Here is a 13,160-nt window from a genome sequence, read left to right on the forward strand (position 1 = left end):
ACACTAGAGCTGGTGTCTGTAATACAACACTAGAGCTGGTGTCTGTAATACAACACCAGAGCTATTGTGTGTAATACAACACTAGAGCTGGTGTCTGTAATACAACACTAGAGCTGGTGTCTGTAATACAACACTAGAGCTGGTGTCTGTAATACAACACCAGAGCTATTGTGTGTAATACAACACTAGAGCTGGTGTCTGTAATACAACACTAGAGCTGGTGTCTGTAATACAACACTAGAGCTGGTGTCTGTAATACAACACTAGAGCTATTGTGTGTAATACAACACTAAAGCTGGTGTCTGTAATACAACACTAAAGCTGGTGTCTGTAATACAACACTAGAGCTGGTGTCTGTAATACAACACTAGAGCTATTGTGTGTAATACAACACTAAAGCTGGTGTCTGTAATACAACACTAGAGCTGGTGTCTGTAATACAACACTAGAGCTGGTGTCTGTAATACAACACTAGAGCTGGTGTCTGTAATACAACACTAGAGCTGGTGTCTGTAATACAACACTAGAGCTATTGTGTGTAATACAACACTAAAGCTGGTGTCTGTAATACAACACTAAAGCTGGTGTCTGTAATACAACACTAGAGCTATTGTGTGTAATACAACACTAAAGCTGGTGTCTGTAATACAACACTAAAGCTGGTGTCTGTAATACAACACTAGAGCTGGTGTCTGTAATACAACACTAGAGCTATTGTGTGTAATACAACACTAAAGCTGGTGTCTGTAATACAACACTAGAGCTGGTGTCTGTAATACAACACTAGAGCTGGTGTCTGTAATACAACACTAGAGCTGGTGTCTGTAATACAACACTAGAGCTGGTGTCTGTAATACAACACTAGAGCTGGTGTCTGTAATACAACACTAGAGCTATTGTGTGTAATACAACACTAAAGCTGGTGTCTATAATACAACACTAAAGCTGGTGTCTGTAATATAACACTAGAGCTATTGTGTGTAATACAACACTAGAGCTATTGTGTGTAATACAACACTAAAGCTGGTGTCTGTAATACAACACTAGATCTGGTGTCTGTAATACAACACTAGAGCTGGTGTCTGTAATACAACACTAGAGCTATTGTGTGTAATACAACACTAAAGCTGGTGTCTGTAATACAACACTAAAGCTGGTGTCTGTAATACAACACTAAAGCTGGTGTCTGTAATACAACACCAGAGCTATTGTGTGTAATACAACACTAAAGCTGGTGTCTGTAATACAACACTAGAGCTGGTGTCTGTAATACAACACTAGAGCTGGTGTCTGTAATACAACACTAGAGCTGGTGTCTGTAATACAACACCAGAGCTGGTGTCTGTAATACAACACTAGAGCTGGTGTCTGTAATACAACACCAGAGCTATTGTGTGTAATACAACACTAAAGCTGGTGTCTGTAATACAACAATAGAGCTGGTGTCTGTAATACAACACCAGAGCTATTGTGTGTAATACAACACTAAAGCTGGTGTCTGTAATACAACACTAAAGCTGGTGTCTGTAATACAACACTAAAGCTGGTGTCTGTAATACAACACCAGAGCTATTGTGTGTAATACAACACTAAAGCTGGTGTCTGTAATACAACACTAGAGCTGGTGTCTGTAATACAACACTAGAGCTGGTGTCTGTAATACAACACTAGAGCTGGTGACTGTAATACAACACTAGAGCTGGTGTCTGTAATACAACACTAGAGCTGGTGTCTGTAATACAACACCAGAGCTATTGTGTGTAATACAACACTAGAGCTGGTGTCTGTAATACAACACTAAAGCTGGTGTCTGTAATACAACACTAGAGCTGGTGTCTGTAATACAACACTAGAGCTGGTGTCTGTAATACAACACTAGAGCTGGTGTCTGTAATACAACACTAGAGCTGGTGTCTGTAATACAACACTAGAGCTGGTGTCTGTAATACAACACTAAAGCTGGTGTCTGTAATACAACACTAGAGCTGGTGTCTGTAATACAACACTAGAGCTGGTGTCTGTAATACAACACTAAAGCTGGTGTCTGTAATACAACACCAGAGCTGGTGTCTGTAATACAACACTAGAGCTATTGTGTGTAATACAACACTAGAGCTGGTGTCTGTAATACAACACCAGAGCTGGTGTCTGTAATACAACACTAGAGCTGGTGTCTGTAATACAACACTAGAGCTGGTGTCTGTAATACAACACTAGAGCTGGTGTCTGTAATACAACACCAGAGCTATTGTGTGTAATACAACACTAGAGCTGGTGTCTGTAATACAACACTGGAGCTGGTGTCTGTAATACAACACTGGAGCTGGTGTCTGTAATACAACACCAGAGCTGGTGTCTGTAATACAACACTAGAGCTGGTGACTGTAATACAACACTAGAGCTGGTGACTGTAATACAACACTAGAGCTGGTGACTGTAATACAACACTAGAGCTGGTGACTGTAATACAACACTAGAGCTGGTGTCTGTAATACAACACTAGAGCTGGTGTCTGTAATACAACACCAGAGCTATTGTGTGTAATACAACACTAGAGCTGGTGTCTGTAATACAACACTAGAGCTGGTGACTGTAATACAACACTAGAGCTGGTGACTGTAATACAACACTAGAGCTGGTGTCTGTAATACAACACTAGAGCTGGTGTCTGTAATACAACACTAGAGCTATTGTGTGTAATACAACACTAGACCTATTGTGTGTAATACAACACTAGAGCTGGTGTCTGTAATACAACACCAGAGCTATTGTGTGTAATACAACACTAAAGCTGGTGTCTGTAATACAACACTAGAGCTATTGTGTGTAATACAACACCAGAGCTATTGTGTGTAATACAACACTAAAGCTGGTGTCTGTAATACAACACCAGAGCTATTGTGTGTAATACAACACTAGAGCTGGTGTCTGTAATACAACACTAGAGCTGGTGTCTGTAATACAACACTAGAGCTGGTGTCTGTAATACAACACTAGAGCTGGTGTCTGTAATACAACACTAGAGCTGGTGTCTGTAATACAACACTAGAGCTGGTGTCTGTAATACAACACTAGAGCTGGTGTCTGTAATACAACACCAGAGCTATTGTGTGTAATACAACACTAGAGCTGGTGTCTGTAATACAACACTAAAGCTGGTGTCTGTAATACAACACTAGAGCTGGTGTCTGTAATACAACACTAGAGCTGGTGACTGTAATACAACACTAGAGCTGGTGACTGTAATACAACACTAGAGCTGGTGTCTGTAATACAACACTAGAGCTGGTGACTGTAATACAACACTAGAGCTGGTGTCTGTAATACAACACTAGAGCTGGTGACTGTAATACAACACTAGAGCTGGTGTCTGTAATACAACACTAGAGCTATTGTGTGTAATACAACACTAGAGCTGGTGTCTGTAATACAACACTAGAGCTGGTGTCTGTAATACAACACTAGAGCTGGTGTCTGTAATACAACACCAGAGCTATTGTGTGTAATACAACACTAAAGCTGGTGTCTGTAATACAACACTAGAGCTGGTGTCTGTAATACAACACTAGAGCTGGTGTCTGTAATACAACACTAGAGCTGGTGTCTGTAATACAACACTAGAGCTGGTGTCTGTAATACAACACCAGAGCTATTGTGTGTAATACAACACTAGAGCTGGTGTCTGTAATACAACACTGGAGCTATTGTGTGTAATACAACACTAAAGCTGGTGTCTGTAATACAACACTAGAGCTGGTGTCTGTAATACAACACTAGAGCTATTGTGTGTAATACAACACTAAAGCTGGTGTCTGTAATACAACACTAGAGCTGGTGTCTGTAATACAACACTAGAGCTGGTGACTGTAATACAACACCAGAGCTATTGTGTGTAATACAACACTAAAGCTGGTGTCTGTAATACAACACTAGAGCTGGTGTCTGTAATACAACACTAGAGCTGGTGTCTGTAATACAACACTAGAGCTGGTGTCTGTAATACAACACTAGAGCTGGTGTCTGTAATACAACACTAGAGCTGGTGTCTGTAATACAACACTAAAGCTGGTGTCTGTAATACAACACTAGAGCTGGTGTCTGTAATACAACACTAGAGCTGGTGACTGTAATACAACACTAGAGCTGGTGTCTGTAATACAACACTAGAGCTGGTGACTGTAATACAACACTAGAGCTGGTGTCTGTAATACAACACTAGAGCTGGTGTCTGTAATACAACACTAGAGCTGGTGTCTGTAATACAACACTAGAGCTGGTGTCTGTAATACAACACTAGACCTGGTGTCTGTAATACAACACTAGAGCTGGTGTCTGTAATACAACACTAGAGCTATTGTGTGTAATACAACACTAAAGCTGGTGTCTGTAATACAACACTAGGAGCTGGTGTCTGTAATACAACACTAGAGCTGGTGTCTGTAATACAACACTAGAGCTGGTGTCTGTAATACAACACTCAGAGCTGGTGTCTGTAATACAACACTAAGCTGGTGTCTGTAATACAACACTAGAGCTGGTGTACTGTAATACAACACTAGAGCTGGTGTCTGTAATACAACACTAGAGCTGGTGTCTGTAATACAACACTAGAGCTGGTGTCTGTAATACAACACTAGAGCTGGTGTCTGTAATACAACACTAGAGCTGGTGTCTGTAATACAACACTAAAGCTGGTGTCTGTAATACAACACTAAAGCTGGTGTCTGTAATACAACACTAGAGCTGGTGACTGTAATACAACACTAGAGCTGGTCTCTGTAATACAACACTAGAGCTGGTGTCTGTAATACAACACTAAGCTGGTGTCTGTAATACAACACTAGAGCTGGTGACTGTAATACAACACTAGAGCTGGTGCTCTGTAATACAACACTAGAGCTGGTGTCTGTAATACAACACTAGAGCTGGTGTCTGTAATACAACACTAAAGCTGGTGTCTGTAATACAACACTAGAGCTGGTGTCTGTAATACAACACTAAAGCTGTTGGTCTGTAATACAACACTAGAGCTGGTGTCTGTAATGACAACACCAGAGCTATTGTGTGTAATACAACACTAAAGCTGGTGTCTGTAATACAACACTAGAGCTGGGTGTCTGTAATAGACAACACTAGAGCTGGTGTCTGTAATACAACACCAAAGCTGGTGTCTGTAATACAACACTAAAGCTGGTGTCTGTCATACAACACCTAGAGCTGGTGTCTGTAATACAACACTAGAGCTGGTGTCCAGGGCGTTAATACAATCACCAGAGCTATTGTGCGGTAATACCAACCTAGAGCTGGTGTCTGTACAGTATCAACACTATGACGTGGGTCCTGTAATACAACACTAGTTAGCTCGTGTGTTCGGTAATACAAACACCTAGAGCTTGTGTCTGTAATACCAAGCACTAAAGGGCTGTCGAATACAACACTAGAGCTGTATGTGTCAATACAACACTAGATGCTGGTGTCTGTAATACAACACTAGAGCTGGTGTCTGTAATACAACACTAGAGCTATTGTGTGTAATTACAACACAAAGCCTGGTGTCTGTAATACAACACTAGAGCTGGTGTCGTAATACAACACTAGAGCTGGTGTCTGTAATACAACACTAGAGCTATTGTGTGTAATACAACACTAAAGCTGGTGTCTGTAATACAACACTAGAGCTGGTGTCTGTAATACAACACTAGAGCTGGTGACTGTAATACAACACCAGAGCTATTGTGTGTAATACAACACTAAAGCTGGTGTCTGTAATACAACACTAGAGCTGGTGTCTGTAATACAACACTAGAGCTGGTGTCTGTAATACAACACTAGAGCTGGTGTCTGTAATACAACACTAGAGCTGGTGTCTGTAATACAACACTAGAGCTGGTGTCTGTAATACAACACTAAAGCTGGTGTCTGTAATACAACACTAGAGCTGGTGTCTGTAATACAACACTAGAGCTGGTGACTGTAATACAACACTAGAGCTGGTGTCTGTAATACAACACTAGAGCTGGTGACTGTAATACAACACTAGAGCTGGTGTCTGTAATACAACACTAGAGCTGGTGTCTGTAATACAACACTAGAGCTGGTGTCTGTAATACAACACTAGAGCTGGTGTCTGTAATACAACACTAGAGCTGGTGTCTGTAATACAACACTAGAGCTGGTGTCTGTAATACAACACTAGAGCTATTGTGTGTAATACAACACTAAAGCTGGTGTCTGTAATACAACACTGGAGCTGGTGTCTGTAATACAACACTAGAGCTGGTGTCTGTAATACAACACTAGAGCTGGTGTCTGTAATACAACACTAAAGCTGGTGTCTGTAATACAACACTAAAGCTGGTGTCTGTAATACAACACTAAAGCTGGTGTCTGTAATACAACACTAGAGCTGGTGTCTGTAATACAACACTAGAGCTGGTGTCTGTAATACAACACTAGAGCTGGTGTCTGTAATACAACACTAAAGCTGGTGTCTGTAATACAACACTGGAGCTGGTGTCTGTAATACAACACTAGAGCTGGTGTCTGTAATACAACACTAAAGCTGGTGTCTGTAATACAACACTAAAGCTGGTGTCTGTAATACAACACTAAAGCTGGTGTCTGTAATACAACACTAGAGCTGGTGTCTGTAATACAACACTAGAGCTGGTCTCTGTAATACAACACTAGAGCTGGTGTCTGTAATACAACACTAAAGCTGGTGTCTGTAATACAACACTAGAGCTGGTGACTGTAATACAACACTAGAGCTGGTCTCTGTAATACAACACTAGAGCTGGTGTCTGTAATACAACACTAGAGCTGGTGTCTGTAATACAACACTAGAGCTGGTGTCTGTAATACAACACTAGAGCTATTGTGTGTAATACAACACTAAAGCTGGTGTCTGTAATACAACACTAAAGCTGGTGTCTGTAATATAACACTAGAGCTATTGTGTGTAATACAACACTAGAGCTATTGTGTGTAATACAACACTAAAGCTGGTGTCTGTAATACAACACTAGATCTGGTGTCTGTAATACAACACTAGAGCTGGTGTCTGTAATACAACACTAGAGCTATTGTGTGTAATACAACACTAAAGCTGGTGTCTGTAATACAACACTAGAGCTGGTGTCTGTAATACAACACTAGAGCTGGTGTCTGTAATACAACACTAGAGCTGGTGTCTGTAATACAACACTAGAGCTGGTGTCTGTAATACAACACCAGAGCTATTGTGTGTAATACAACACTAAAGCTGGTGTCTGTAATACAACACTAGAGCTGGTGTCTGTAATACAACACTAGAGCTGGTGTCTGTAATACAACACCAGAGCTATTGTGTGTAATACAACACTAAAGCTGGTGTCTGTAATACAACACTAGAGCTGGTGTCTGTAATACAACACTAGAGCTGGTGTCTGTAATACAACACCAGAGCTATTGTGTGTAATACAACACTAGAGCTGGTGTCTGTAATACAACACTGGAGCTGGTGTCTGTAATACAACACTAGAGCTGGTGTCTGTAATACAACACTAGAGCTGGTCTCTGTAATACAACACTAGAGCTGGTGTCTGTAATACAACACTAGAGCTGGTGTCTGTAATACAACACTAGAGCTGGTGTCTGTAATACAACACTAGAGCTGGTGTCTGTAATACAACACTAGAGCTGGTGTCTGTAATACAACACTAGAGCTGGTGTCTGTAATACAACACTAAAGCTGGTGTCTGTAATACAACACTAGAGCTGGTGACTGTAATACAACACTAGAGCTGGTGACTGTAATACAACACTAGAGCTGGTGACTGTAATACAACACTAGAGCTGGTGTCTGTAATACAACACTAGAGCTGGTGTCTGTAATACAACACTAGAGCTGGTGTCTGTAATACAACACTAAAGCTGGTGTCTGTAATACAACACTAGAGCTGGTGTCTGTAATACAACACTAGAGCTGGTGACTGTAATACAACACTAGAGCTGGTGTCTGTAATACAACACTAAAGCTGGTGTCTGTAATACAACACTAAAGCTGGTGTCTGTAATACAACACTAGAGCTGGTGTCTGTAATACAACACTAGAGCTGGTGTCTGTAATACAACACTAGAGCTGGTGTCTGTAATACAACACTATAGCTGGTGTCTGTAATACAACACTAGAGCTGGTGTCTGTAATACAACACTAGAGCTGGTGTCTGTAATACAACACTAGAGCTGGTGTCTGTAATACAACACTAAAGCTGGTGTCTGTAATACAACACTAAAGCTGGTGTCTGTAATACAACACTAAAGCTGGTGTCTGTAATACAACACTAAAGCTGGTGTCTGTAATACAACACTAGAGCTGGTGTCTGTAATACAACACTAGAGCTGGTGTCTGTAATACAACACTAAAGCTGGTGTCTGTAATACAACACTAAAGCTGGTGTCTGTAATACAACACTAGAGCTGGTGTCTGTAATACAACACTAGAGCTGGTGTCTGTAATACAACACTAGAGCTGGTGTCTGTAATACAACACTAGACCTGGTGTCTGTAATACAACACTAAAGCTGGTGTCTGTAATACAACACTAGAGCTATTGCGTGTAATACAACATGAAATCGATTGTGTATAATACTGCACTTGAGCTATATTGTGTGTAATACATCACTAGAGCTACTGTGTATAATACACCACTTGAGCTATATTGTGTAAAACAACACATAAGTTATTGTGTTTATAACTACACACGTATAACTATAACCTTAGTTATATGTGTATATAAGTATAACTATAATCATAGGAGTATATAACCATAACTATAAGCATATGAGTATAACTATAACTATAGTCATATGGATATAAAACTATACATATAGTTATATGTGAATATAACTATACCTATAGTTATATGTGTACCTAACTATACTTATACTTATCTATATAAATAAAAATGGAAATGTTCGTTTGTTCAAAATCGCTAATCTCCGAAAGTTCTTCACTGATTGCTTTGAAATTTTCACACAACGTTCCATTTAATTACGTGCATGTTTATATATATATATACTTACTATATAATTGCAACACATGTGACAGGCAAAAACATGCTTTTTTGAAAAACAGCGCCATCTGTTGCATGTAATAGCAAGACACGTTATCCTAAATATGTTACAATTCCATTTCAATATTTCCGATTGCAATGATAAATTGAATTTTAATAGATTTCGATTTATTTTCATTTTTGGTTTATTTATTTTGGGTAACATGGCATTGGAATTGAGCTGTATCGTTTAAATTTCTATTTCACACAGATAGATATATTAGACGAACTATTTCACACAGATAGATATATTAGACGAACTATTTCACACAGATAGATATATTAGACGAACTATTTCACAGATAGATATATTAGACGAACTATTTCACACAGATAGATATATTAGACGAACTATTTCACACAGATAGATATATTAGACGAACTATTTCACACAGATAGATATATTAGACGAACTATTTCACACAGATAGATATATTAGACGAGGAAGGGAAGTAGCCATATATGTTAGGGACAATTTGAATGTAGTCTCAAAGAAGGAATCAAAACTGAGCCACACACAGAAACAACTTGGATAGAATTAAACGAAAAAGCAAATAATATTATAATAGGAGTTATATATAAGCCACCAAATTTAAACAGAATGGAAGCAAAGCATCTATGGGATGAAATATCTAGAGCATCTAGATCTAACAATATTTTTGTCATGGGTGACTTTAATTTTAGTGGAATAAACTGGTTGAAAAAAAACAGGGAATAATGAAGCAGAAGATTTTCTAGAATTAATTGACGATTGCTTTTCTATGCAACACATTAAGGAACCAACACGAGAAAATAATATTTTAGATTTAGTGTTAACTAACAGGGAAACACAAATTAACGCCATCGAAATAGGGAGTAAGCTAGGGAACAGTGATCATAAAAAAATAAGATTTAGCATAGAATGGAATAGATCTGAAGGAGTGCCTGATTTTCGAAAAGTTGATTTCAATAGCCTAAGAAAATTTTTGGGTCAAATAGATTGGAAAGTCTTGGGTATGGGGTGTGGGCCGCTATTGGAGCTGGACGTGAACCCAGCGATAGGTGACGTAAAGGGGTTTTCGATGTGGATTCAAAATATAACCTATTATAAAATATTCTAAACAAAGCCCAGGAACGTAGTATACCATATAAATTGAATAGGTCGAATACTAATGATCATAAGTGGATAACAAAGGATCTGAAGAACCTTATAGGTAAAAAGAGAGCTTGGTACAAAAGGATTAAGAATGGGGAAGTCAGTTTAGAACAGGAATTCGTACAACTGGTTAGAAATACTAAAAAAGAGATAAGGAAAGCAAAATGAAACTATGACGTTCGCATAGCAGAGCAAGCAAAGACAAGTCCTAAAGGGTTTTTCCAGTTATACCGGACAAAGATTAGGGAAAGGATAGATCCATTAAAAACTGAGACAGGTCAAATAACAGATAATGATGAAGAGATGAGTAGTATTTTTAATAATTTTTTTTTATATCTATATATACTAAAGAGGAACTTGGCAGTGTGCCTTCAGCCGAACAAGTCTATGTGGGTGGGGACGAGGACAGGTTGACTAGTTTAGCAGTTATCAGGGAGGATGTATTTGAACAAATAGTTAAACTCAAACCAAACAAATCCCCATGGCCGGATGAAGTGTTTGCCAGGGTGCTTAAAGAACGCAAAGAGGAGCTTTCCAAGCCACTGTCTACCATATTTAATAAATCAATAGAGTTAGGCAGAGTGCCAGAGTCATGGAAGGTTGCTAATGTGATGCCAATTTTTAAGAAAGGGGATAGATCACTTGGGTCAAACTATCGGCCAATTAGCCTAACGGCTCTTTGTGGGAAAGTTACTTGAATCGATTATTGCAAATAAAATTTGTCTTCATCTTTAAAAACATAAATTAATAAATGAGTCGCAACATGGTTTTACAAATGGCCGTCCATGTTTAACAAATTTGTTATCTTTTTATTCCAGCATAGTTGAGGCAGTTGATAGTGGTAAGGATTGTGATGTTGTGTACCTTGACTTTAGCAAAGCTTTTGATACAGTGCCACATGAAAGACTGATTAAAAAGATAGAGGCTCATGGTATTGGGGGTGCTATATTAAGCTGGATTAGGGCATGGCTATACCAAAGAAAACAGAGAGTTAGTATAAATGGAGTTAAGTCAGAGTGGGAAAATATTGTAAGTGAAATGCCTCAAGGCTCTGTCCTGGGACCTCTGTTGTTTATAATATATATGAATGATTTAGATTTAGGTTTGAGTAGCAACATTAGCAAATTTGCCGATGGTGCAAAAATCGGCAGGGAAATTAACACGGAAGAAGACTCACTATCACTTCAAGTTGATCTAAATAGGGTTTTAAAATGGTCAAATAATTGGCAGATGCAGTTTAATGCTGATAAATGTAAAGTTTTGAGGCTAGGTAATGATGATAGTTGCAATTAGTGTTAGAGTGAGAGGGTGTGTTAGCTGGAGCTCCGATTGTAGTAATATTATTACAGCAATAATGGAAGGATTAGTGAAGGAACTGATGAATCTAGTTGGAGCTCTGAGGACAGAGTTGGATTCGCTACGTGACTAGGTACGACAGCTAAAACAACATCAGGCAGAAACAAAGGAGGAGACCAGTATTAAAAAGACCTCGTCTTGGCATGATGTAAAGGACAGGGGTCATAAGAAGACCTTGGCAAAACCGACAACTAATAGCCTAAGGACTTCTAACGCATTTGACGTATTAGAGGACGAGTGCTGTGGTGAACCTGTAGTTCAACGAGGAGCATTGAAGCGCAGGTCCCTCAAAGTGCTCGAAAGGAAACGGGAGAAACGAAGCGAACTTTGGTTGTGGGAGATTCCCAGGTGAGGTATTTAGACAAAACGTTTTGTGCCAGAGATACGGCGAACAGGTTAAGGGTTTGCTCTCCGGGAGCTGGAATTGGTGATATTGTTGGAAACATGAATGATATTATGACGGGAAATGGGAACAAACCCATTATTTGTATTAGTGCAGGGGGTAATGATGTCGGGCGAGTTAGGAGTGAGGAACTAATACAGAGATTCAAGACAGCCATAGAATTAATTAGGAACAAGGGAGGAATCCCGATCATATGTGGCATTCTTCCAAGAAAGGGAGTGGAAAATGAATGGATGGCGAGGGCTCTTGGAGTCAATTGCCGGCTGGAAAGATATTGCAAATCAAATGCAATATCTTTCATAGACAACTGGGAACACTTCTATGGAAGAAATTAGCTGTATGCTCGTGATGGGGTGCATCTATCGAGGGCTGGGGTTGTTGTTGTTGTGAACTCGTTGGAACCAGTGTTTAGAGGTGTTTGTTTGGGCTTAAACTGTTAGTAGATAGTGGTATGGGAATTGATTTGGAAGGAGGTAATAAAAGTATGTGTTTGTGTTAGAAGGAGTTGGCAAAATGATCAGGGAAAGAGAAGGGCCTCAAAATAACAATTCACTTAGGGTATATTACACTAACTGGTGATATTGTGATATCACTCAATACTCACACTGATACTGACTCACACAAATGATACTCACACAAATCAGTACATTAATCATCATTATTGCAGGTATTACACAGCAAATCTTGCAAAAAACAAACTCCTAAATAGCACCTGCTTATCAGTTTACAACCAAAATGTTAGGTCACTTGGTAAACATTTTGATGATATAAATGCACTACTCACAACACTGGGTACTAATTTATCATTCATCATTTTAACAGAAACTTGGCTAAGTAAAGACTATACCCAACTCTACAATTTAGCTCGTTATAAAGCCATTCATAACTGCAGGCCTAATAAAAAAGGAGGTGGCACAGCAATATATTACAAAGATACCGTCATCTGCAATAGTGTCATTAGTAACAGAGACGACTATTGTAAATATACCTTTGCCAAGTTCTCCAGTAAATCCCTTAAATCCTCCCTGACTATCAGTGCCATCTATAGATTTCCTAATACCAACACAGCTTCATTCTCTGACAATGTAAGGAATCTTATCATAAATAACAATCTCAACAAAAATCACATCATTCTGGGAGGTGATTTCAATATTGACCTGGGTCTTCAAAAC

Source organism: Procambarus clarkii, chromosome 88, assembly GCF_040958095.1.
Source record: "Procambarus clarkii isolate CNS0578487 chromosome 88, FALCON_Pclarkii_2.0, whole genome shotgun sequence".
NCBI classification, from domain to species: domain Eukaryota; kingdom Metazoa; phylum Arthropoda; class Malacostraca; order Decapoda; family Cambaridae; genus Procambarus; species Procambarus clarkii.